General features: G+C 35.7%; 1 long non-coding RNA gene across 1 annotated transcript in view; it reads right to left on the bottom strand.

The window, feature by feature from the left end:
- Window positions 1-1,158: 1,158 nt before the first annotated feature.
- Window positions 1,159-10,644, bottom strand: part of LOC104856954 — a 31,719-nt gene continuing 22,233 nt past the window's right edge. Inside the window, exons 3-4 of the long non-coding RNA XR_778749.1 lie at window positions 1,785-1,843; window positions 1,159-1,314 (exon numbers count right to left, since the gene is read on the bottom strand). This is a non-coding gene — a long non-coding RNA (uncharacterized LOC104856954). The remainder of the gene's footprint in view (window positions 1,315-1,784; window positions 1,844-10,644) is intronic.

The following is a 10,644-nucleotide window of genomic DNA, read 5'->3' as shown; positions in this document are numbered from 1 at the left end:
CGGGAAGTAAATCTTAACGCTATGCCTAATATTTGAAATGGTAAAACGCCATCAGTTTTTTTTTCTATTGAGTCCATTTTTGTGGTTGTTGTTGTTGTTTTACTTTCTTTTTTCTTTCTTTCTTTTTTTTTTTTTTTTTGAAACAAGGTCTCACTATGTAGTTTAGGCTGACCTTAAGCTCACTATATTGTCCAGGCTGGCCTGGAACTCATGATAGCCCTCCTGCCTCAGCCTATTGAGTGCTGGGATTACCGATATGCACCATGACGCTAGGCTGTTCTAGTGAGTCTCTACTCAGTTTTAGGGATATGTAAATATATCAACAATTTAGAATAAAAAGATTTTTATAAACCATATCTTATCTACTTTCATTACTAGTTCTTTTTCACATTCATTTGTGGTGCCTTGGCATCCAAAAGTAAGTAGAGGTCATGGTATAAACTTTTTAAAAAGCATCCTACCATAGATAAAAATTATTGCATAACATATCGATAAACAAGTTGTTCATGACCATTGTTAAGAGAAAGAATACTAATAATTATTTACAGATACCAGAAAGCAATTAAGTACACACTCTTTGGAGGCAGATTTACTTGAGTCCAAGTATCTATAAAATCAATTAGCTGACTAGCCTTAGATATTTGTAAATTCTAAAAGTTGCCTTAAAACTCACAAGATATCTGTGTCAATTATTGAATTTTCCATCTCTTAGCTTTAAATCCACTATTCTATATTCTGTTTTATGATGCTGGGGCTGAATCTCTACAAACCAGATGCCTACCTTTCCAGTAGTTTCCTAAGGGGGTCTGTCTGCACTCAGGGGAGATTGTAAGACTGGAGGAGCAAGAAAGGATTAGTATTTTTTTTCCTTCCTGTCAGGATCACCATAGCAACACTTCCTTGCTCCAACAGCAATTGTGTTGATGCTGGGGCGGCAGCTGAATCCAATGTGCATTTGCTCTAATATTCATAGAACTAGCTTGATTACGCACTCAAGGAGACAGCAGCAGCAGTGTGTTGCTGCTGTCCTTCTCTCTAGATTCGGTCCTAGTTCCATGATGTCTCTCTTCTCCCACACCAAATACTCCAGCCACACATGTCCCCTTCCCAGTGGTAGGAGGATCAAATTGTTGAGTCCTTCTACACACTTACACTTTTAAAATTTCCCCGTTTTTGTCTTCCCAGTCGTAGCAGCTCTAATAGCAAGCTTCAGTAGCTACTCCGGTGAAATGGCAGTCTGTGTTATTTTGGAGCCAGGGTAAACTACTGTGCAAAACTTGACATGCTCTTCTCTTCTTGATTTTCTCCAAAAGTCTTGGGTAAATTGAAAATAGAAATGAGACAAAGTCATTGAATGGACGCTTCCTCATTAACCCACTAGTTTATTTCAGAATTGGCAGTTGAGAATGAAGAAAAGGGAGAGGAAGAAGGCGAGGAAAATCCGGGGAGGGAGGGAGGGTGTGAGAGAGAGAGATTCCACAGGAGGCCCGTAAGCAAAGGAGGAGAGTTTATTGTTTTCGAAAATGTCAAGGAGGCTGTACTCTAGGTTTCTCATCTTGAAAAACTATCTGATGACCCAGTGAACCACAGAATCTCTTGAGACCAATGCTAGGATCAAACTGGGGCTGCCCAGGTTGGAAGATTTCCACAATCCTGGGAGAAGTGGTCTCCAAAATATCTCAGTAAATTTCTCACCAACCGGAAGATTGTGACTTAGAATGTAATTCATGAAAAGAAGAAAGAAATACAAATGTATATGATGGCTTTTGTAGCCTGAGTCATACCTGCTGCTTTTCGAGTAAAATACAGATCATGTGAGCCATGTTTAGTGGTGGTTGAAGATCTGCGGAAGATAATAGTTGCAGCAGTATTTAGTAACTACCTTCTCTGATTCAGTCACTGAATTTCTTCCAACTCTACCCTTCTGAGTAATCCTGACACATTTTAAATAAAGTTTTTACTTTAATCCACACCTTTATACCAATATGTATGCCAGTGTAAATAAACAGGGCAACTGGAGACAAATGGAAGAGATTTATGATATTTTCAATGTATGAATATTAAAAAAGTATAATTTTATGAAATATTTTTATTCTTAAAAACTATTACTGTTAATTCAAAATTTTGTTTCTGCACGTCAATCTTTATTGTAAAATACTCAAGAATTTACTGGCATTGTTTATATTGCTTATCCACATAAATGTGTATGATCATATTTTTATAAATATGATCATATTTTATGATCATATTTTATTAATGAATGTGAAGCTTCATTGCAGCTTTGAATTTTTCTCTTCATTAAAATATTTATGTTGACATCAAAATGAAATTCTTGTATCTATCAAAATTGTATCAGTGAAATCAAGAGGAAATGTTACACTGACTGATTCACTATAACAAACACCGAACTAGTGGCAACATTTTTGGAGAAGACTGAACAAAGTGCACCATAACACCATCATGGTCAGTGAAACACATCCAGGGATGATGACTAAGAGAAAGGCTTAGGAATTCGACCAAGAACCTGAGTTCAACCCCAGTTTTCAGGGAAACATAGTTTGTTTTTTGGGGTTTGTTGTGTTGTTGTTGTTGTTATTGTTTTTTGAGACAGGGTCTCACTGTGTAGTTGAGACTGACCTAGAACTCACTATGTAGCCCAGGCTGGTCTGGAACTCATAGTGATCCTCCTGCCTCAGCCTCCTGAGTGCTGGGATTACAGGCATGTGCCACCACGCCCGGCTGAAACCTAGTTTAACTGGAGTCGATCAGAAATTAATTTGCTGAGGCTGCCAAGATTGAGGTGCCCAAGTTTCCCCAACAATGATGAACCTAAGAATATAGGACAATATGAAACTTGGTTATAATATGTTGTTATATTTTTCAGAGTAAGATTGCTATAAGAGAATCCTTTATTACACCAAAAAGCAAACAAATTACAATGTAGTTGCACGAGGTAGAATTTTATTCCTTCTCCTATGTCCATCCTGGTTAGGTATGAAACTGCATGATTTTGGAAAGAGAAGTTCCTTCTATATTGAGGCTTTATCCCAGATAACTTCTATATTTAAGGTCATTTCATATTTTTAAGACATTACTGGTTCTACAGATTCAATGTCTGTATCTTCCTATATACGAAAAGGGTACAATAGACAGAATGAAAAGGGATAAGCCCCTGGCTTTAAACATATTTTTGGAGGTTGCCCATAATATTTATCTTTGTATCTGATGAGCAAGAATTTATCATCAAAGGAAATTATAAATTATAATCCAATACCCAGCCCAGCTATGAACTCAATATCCTATTTCTTTAGAATATGAGTCAGCAATTTTTTTGATAAAGGTCAAGCTAGTAAACATTTTAGCCTTTGCAGGCGATGCAGTTTCTGTCACAAGTTCTCAAGTATCTGTGCTATTATAGTGCAAAAACATCCACAGGCAAAATGTAAATAAATGGGCATGGCTGTGTTCCAATACAACTTTATTCACAAATATATTTGGTAGGTTGGATATAACCCTTGGGCCACAGTTTACCCACACCTGCTTTTAAAGAGGACAAGATTAAATACTGTAAGAGCCAATAGTTTCCCCCACCATACTATTGTCTAGAGCAGTAGAGAAGTAGAAATCAAAATTGCCTTTTCTCAGGCCAACTACTCTGAATTTGAAAGTATTTTGCCAACAGCTTATCCTAAAGGCCATTAACATCTGAGTTTTCCCAGGCCAGACTGGTTCATACCTTCTTTCTAGCACAGTATCCCAGCAATTTTTCACCACAGTGTGCCCCAAATTCAGCCATGTTGTGAACAGATACTTACCAAGTAGAAAAAATAATCAAAAGAATATGAATAGATTTTCATAGTATGTTTAATATATAATAGTGAAGACACGGTAAAAACCTAAATGTATATAAACAGAACAATAAATAGTGTGATAGACCCATAAGACTGAAAAACTACTACATATGAAAAAGAGTAAACTATTTCGTACAGCTAGATGATCCTCAAAATAATTATACTGGATCAAAAAATCACACAGATATACATTTTGTGATTCCATTTAACTAAAAAATATGAAAAATCAAAGCTAATTTACAGTTGCAGAAAACTGAGCAGTATAGCCTGAGAAAGTTTCAGGAGGTAAGATAAAGGAGCATAAGAAAGCTTTTGGGGTGATATATTCATTATCAGTATTGTGGTGATGGTTTCATAAGTGTTGATCCATGTCAAAACTTATCAAATTGTACACTTTAAATATGTTCGTCCTATATAAATGTGAATAAGTTGTTTTATTTGATTTTTTTTTTGGTATCAGGGATCGAACTCAGGTCCTTGCGCTTGCAAGGCAGGCCACCGAACCGCTGAGCTAAATCCCCAGCCCCAATAAGTTGTTTTAAGAAGTACAACATTTTGAATTAGAAATTCTGTGATCAACGTAAGTAGAATACACAAGTAAATTGGTTTTTAAAATTAATTTTATGGGTACACTTTATATATACATAATGATAACATTCATCATAGCGAATTTGTACCTGTACATAATATATTTTGATTCTTCTTTGTTCCTCAATTCCCTCCCCTCCCTTCGAGCCCTTTCCCCCTCTTTATTTACTTATGTCTCTCACCATGCACTAAACTAAAATAGAACTGGATCAAAGATCTGAATATTAAAACGGAAACATTTAAATCTGCTGGAAGATAGAATAGGTATAACTCTAGAAGATACAGTTGTAGCTAAAGGTTCATAAACAAAATCCTGACCACACAGGAAGTATTATAAAAGTATTATAAAAGCTTTTGCAGAGCAAAAGAAACCACCAACACACTGAGCCACCCAACAGAGTGGGGAAAAACATTTCTGCCAGCTGTTTCTCAAAGCACCAATATCTAGAATATAAAAAGAACTAAAAAAAAAAAAAAACAGACTCCCCAAAAAATTTCAAGACCCAATCCAAAAATGGCATCTAAAATAAATAGAAACTTCTCAGATGAAGAAGTCCAAACAGCAAATAAATACATGAAAAAATGTTCAGCATCATAGACATTTGAGAGGTGCAAATTTAAACAGCACTGAGATTCCATCTTACTCCAGAAAAAAATGGATCTATCAAGGAATCAACCCATAATAAATGCTGGTGGGGCCATAGGGAAAAAGGAAACCTTCTCCAGTGTTGTTGGGAGTGCAGACTGGCACAACCACTTTGGAAATTAGTGTGGAGATTCCTCAAAACACTAAAACTTGAGGTCCTGTTTGACCCAGATATTCCCATTATTGTTATGTTTCCCAACTACTTAGAAGCATCATACCACAGCAATATATGCACACCCTTGTTTATAGCAGCACAATTTTTAATAGCTAACTATTGGAAACAAATAAATTGTCTTGTTAGATTGAAGTGTTGTCTCTCAATTGTAGTGAATAGAAAAGAATAAATAGATGGAAATGAAAGAAAAAAGTTAGGAAAGTAAAAGCACATATAAAAGTATCAAAGTTAAAACTAAGCCCACACTTATTATCAGTTTTGAAGAACCATAGAATCCCTAGAATGATAACTGAAAGGGCAAGTTCCTTTTGCAACAACTTTATTTAATTTATTGATTTAAAAGTGGAATGTGAAATAGGAAGAAAAGGGCTAAAGGTGTAGGGCAAGTGGGAAGGTAAGGGGAAAGGTAATAACAGAAAGGAAACAAATAGGAGAAAATGAAAAAATGGAAATAAAATGTTTGTAAATGGGGAGGGGAAGAGGGGTGAAGGGAGGGCAGGGACAAGGGGGAAAAATGAGAATCAAGACCTGTCATGTAGAAGTACAAGATCCCAATGATGAATGTAACTGTACTGTATACCTAAGATGTACCAATAAACTCAAAAAGAAAAAAAAAACATAAAAGTGGATATAACTGATTGCTCAGAAGTAAATCATTTTTCTCTAATTGGTCTAAGTGTCAATAAAAACAAAACAACTACTAAGGTGATAAAACTTGTTTGGCATTTCTGCATAGCTGAGTATAAAGACCATACTGTTAGTTGTATGGGTCAAACAGTTTATATTATATTTGGATTTGTCCTTTCCCTATTTATTTCTAAATTTTGTATTTTGTTTTGTTTTGTATTTGTTTTTCTAATTTTTAGGTTGTGGTTCCTTTATCCAAATACACTTATGTCCTCTCTGCTTTGTTACCGTGTGTCACCCTGCCATTCCTCACATAGTAAAAACGGATGGACAGTGATAAAATATTTTCATAAGAACTGCTCAGAATATCTGGGGACTGTTCTTATACTGCAACTCAGATTCTTTTTTTTTTTTTTTTTTTTTTTAGTTTTTTTTTTTTTTTGAGACAGGGTCTCACTATGTGGTTGAGACTGACCTGGAACTCACTATGTAGTCCAGGCTGGTCAACTCACAGCGATCTTCCTGCCTCAGCTTCCTAAGTGCTGGGATTACAGGTGTGCGCCACCATGACCGGCTGCTAGATTCATTTTTATTTATTTTTCTCTGGTATCTTGACTTTAACTAAATTACTCATTCGTTTGTGAACATCTTCTTTTTAGATTTTGCTTAGATTTTCCATGTTCCACTCATGAGACCCATTTTTCAGATTTCATGAAGCCACCTCCTTTCACTGGTACCTGTACCGGGTCATATCTCGTCTGGAGTCCTCACTTCACCTCGCCTTCGGCCCCGTGTTAACCAACCTCAGAAGACTCAGGCTAGCTCCTCACCATTGCAAGTTAAATTTAGCCACAGCGAAATGAAAAAGATCTTTACAAACATGTTTAGTTTTTTTGACCTATTCATCTGCAATTCAAATGCCACATTCTCTGCCAGACAAGCCCTAATGAGTCACTATTTCTTTTTCCTGCATCTTTGTTTTGATCAATGCTATCCATTGACTTTTTCTCTTTTATCTATGTTTTCTTGAAAATTTTTAAGCTATATTTACTGCCTAAAGTGTTTGCAAAGAATCTTACATTTTGTTACTGAAATTATTCTTCTTACTCTCTGGTAAAGACAAACATAAAGAAGTACAGTAAATATTGTTTTATCCTACTTGGTGTTATCAACTGCTTACATTTTGGGGATAGATAATACTTCTGATTTTCTATGTCAAAATGAAAAACATAGAATATAGGATTGTCTATTACGTGAATATACTAATATGGATATTAATGTTCTTTCCAAAGCTTCTTTAAGAATATGTATGATTTCATTTTCTAATATATGAATTTAGTCATATTACTATTAATTAAATTAGCATACCAATGCACTTCTCCCAACTATATCTGAACACAATAAATTATGGTAAGTGATTTTAGGACTTATTGTTTGTTTTGTTTTTTGTTTTTTGAGACAGGGTCTCACTATGTAGTTGAGACTGACCTGGAACTCACTGTGTAGCCCAGGCTGGTCTCTAACTCACAGTGATCCTCCCGTCTCAGCCTCCCGAGTGCTGGGATTACAGGCACGCACCACCACAATCGGCCAGGACTTAGTGTTTGAATCATGAAGACTAAAGTAAAATAATTTGATAATCCTTTTCGAAAAAAAACAATAGATAACTTTTATTTTTGAGCAAAAAATTCAATTTTTTTTTAGAAATGTAATGCAGAAAGAGATGAAACCAAATGGGATAATAAACAGTCATTTTAGGGCAATTGGATTCCCCGGGACTACTTCTCCATCACTGAATCTCTGCTGAAGATTTCATTTCACTTCTTGAAACCTAAGTCTTCACACATGCGAGGCCAATCTTTGTCACTGAACTACAACCTAAGCCCTAAAGATGCACTAGAGAACATGACTCAAGTCAGCCATAGTCTCCAGATTTTGCTTTCTAGGGCAGTCACATGAATGCATTCACTTACAAATAGCTTTTGCATACGTTCTCCGTACCAGATACTACAAATAAATCAGAGGTAAAATAGACCTTATGCACGGACTTATTCGGTAATGTCTTTTAGAATGCTCTCAGTACTATTCCCTTTGTTCTTATTTTGTACAAATTTCAGAATCAGTTAAATTGATTTTCTTAGCACTAGATTTCATGGCCAAAAGGAGCTGAAAATTCTTTACCACAATGATTTTTGGAATGACTTTTATTCAATAATCAAATCAGCTGATACTGAATCTTACCAAGCTAAAATGAGGTTTATTTCATAGATGGTAATAAATGTTGGGCATATCACATAATCCAAGAGATAATGGTTATTCTGATTTTCTTGACTGACTATAGCACCAAATTACTGAGGTTACCAAGCCACTTTTGCATACTACTTAGTTTGGCCTTGTATAACTGACATCAGTGGTGCCTGTCACCACAGCATCTCTCTCTCTCTCTCTCTCTCTCTCTCTCTCTCTCTTTCTCTCATCTCTCAATTTCCTTCTTTACAGTGGGTACTTACTTGTTCCTATCACGATGGAAAGTTGGTCCTATATCATAATGCAGTGATAGGAATAACCTTTAGGCATAAAAAAGTTAAAGAATTCTGTTTTCTGAGTATAATAATAAAAGGAAAACATAACTAGACTAGATAGTTTATTCTAGATAAATTAGAGCCATCTCCAGAAATGGCCCCACATTAATAGTTAAAATAAGATTTTTTTTTTTTTACAGAAAAGGCTCGGTGCTAAGAAAATATTTTGATGACTGTATTTCTTGCCATATGGACAACAGAGACTATAATTAGAATAAAACTGAACAGATCTGAGAGAGAGAGAGAGAGAGACCCAGACCCAGGTGATATTGATTCCTGAATCAGGAGTAAATGAATGAAACCAAGAAGAAATTTAAAATTGAGAGATGACAAGGCAGAACTCTTAAAATTTCATGTGAATAACCAGTTTCTGCTGAACCAAACTATAGAAAAAGCTATCCTTGAATATTTTGGTTATAATTACTATTATAATAATGTTTCCTTTTAACTGTTTTCTTGAAAATGTTTAAGTTCACGGTATTTGATGGTGTATTCGTTTTCTGTTACTCTAACAAATGCTCTAGATAATACACTTTTAAGGAGAGAAGGTTCAGTTTTGCTCACAGTTTAAAGGTTTCAGTCCATGATCAAGAGGACCCATTGCTATTAGGCCTCTAAAGGGACCATAAGATGACAACCGCAAGAATTGTGTGGACAGAGATCTGTTCACCACGTGGCCAGAAAATACAAAGAAAATGAGGAGGGAGCAGTGTTCTCAGAATCTCTTTTAAGGATGTGCATCCCCAATGACCTAAAGATCTCTCACTAGGCTGCACTTCCTAATGGCTCTATTACCTCCCTTTAGCATCACCGCAAATCAGGCCCTTATCATACATTTACCACAGACATTTTGGGAGCATTGAAGGTCCAAAGTATAGCAACTACTCTAAGTCAGTTTGTTCAGGCTGCTATAAGAAACTACTACAGACTGGAGAGGCTAAACTATAAACACTTATTTTTCACAATTCTGGAGTTTGAGAAATATAATATCAAAGTGCCAACACATTTGGGGACTGATAAGGAGACATTTCCTGGTTGGAAGATGACTGCTTGCTCATTATTTCTCCACATGGTGAAGAGCAGGGAGGAAAAGGGCATTAAACCCCTTGCGAGGGCTCCGTCAGCATGACCCAACTACCTCCCAAAATCCTGGTCTCCTAATATCCCACTGGGCATTAGAGTTTCAACATATGGACTTTGAGAATATGTGCACATGCGGTTCTTATCAAACCCCTCAAAATATCCTGCCTAATGTATCAAACGTATGCAATATCAATGTTGAAGTTTGAGTTACAAATCAAAGGTTTGTTCTCTGGCTACTTAATAAAATCCATTTGTGCATGGGAGCATATGCCTGTAATCCCAGCATTCAGAGAGAATTAGACAGAACTTTGAGCCCAGTCTGGAAATTTATGGAGACCCCATTTCAAAATTTTATAAAAGGTCTGGGAACATAGCTCTGTGTAATGCGCTGAGTTCAATCCAGTACTGAGGGAGAAAAAAAAAAAACAAAGAAAAATAGAAAAGGGTAAAGATATTCCACTAGAGAGATTAACACACACCTCTAATGAATTCCATGACCTAGAATTAGAGTTATATTCCCCCAATTTTGAAGCAAGATATAATCTTCAGCATTACTACCCAGAGCCATGGAGAAAATTGACTAGAAAGCCATTCCAAGTAATTCTTTTATCCACAACTCTGATTTTTGCAATTTCTTGTCAAAGTTGTATAAAACAGAGAGACTTTACTTTTTATCAAATATTTTAATCAACTAAGCCAAAGGGAAGAAGTTAAAACGATAACTAAAAAGTTCTAAGAAATAGGAGGCTACTATAGATAAAAATAGGTGTCTGCATTCATTTTTACTATGAAGGTTCGTGAGCCTCACTGTAACAAGGCTTCTAGATGTATTTTTTTTTTATTTTCTCAACTTTCACAACAAATATGCTAACGATTCAACAAATCATCTTGTGGATCTAATATTTTCCAGTGTAAGTATGTACATAAATCTATTCCAAATGTTTAATGATTTGTAAAGCAAAATAAATGAAACAGTAAGATAATAATTAATAGGGCTGGGATTTAGCTCAGTGGTTCCGCCGCCTGCCTTGCAAGCGCAAGGACCTGAGTTCGATCCCCGGTACCAAAAAAAAAAAAAAAAAAAAAAAAAAA

Source organism: Fukomys damarensis, unplaced genomic scaffold, assembly GCF_012274545.1.
Source record: "Fukomys damarensis isolate Sample0158 unplaced genomic scaffold, DMR_v1.0_HiC HiC_scaffold_30, whole genome shotgun sequence".
Taxonomy (NCBI): domain Eukaryota; kingdom Metazoa; phylum Chordata; class Mammalia; order Rodentia; family Bathyergidae; genus Fukomys; species Fukomys damarensis.
This window is presented reverse-complemented; position numbering and strand designations above follow the sequence as displayed.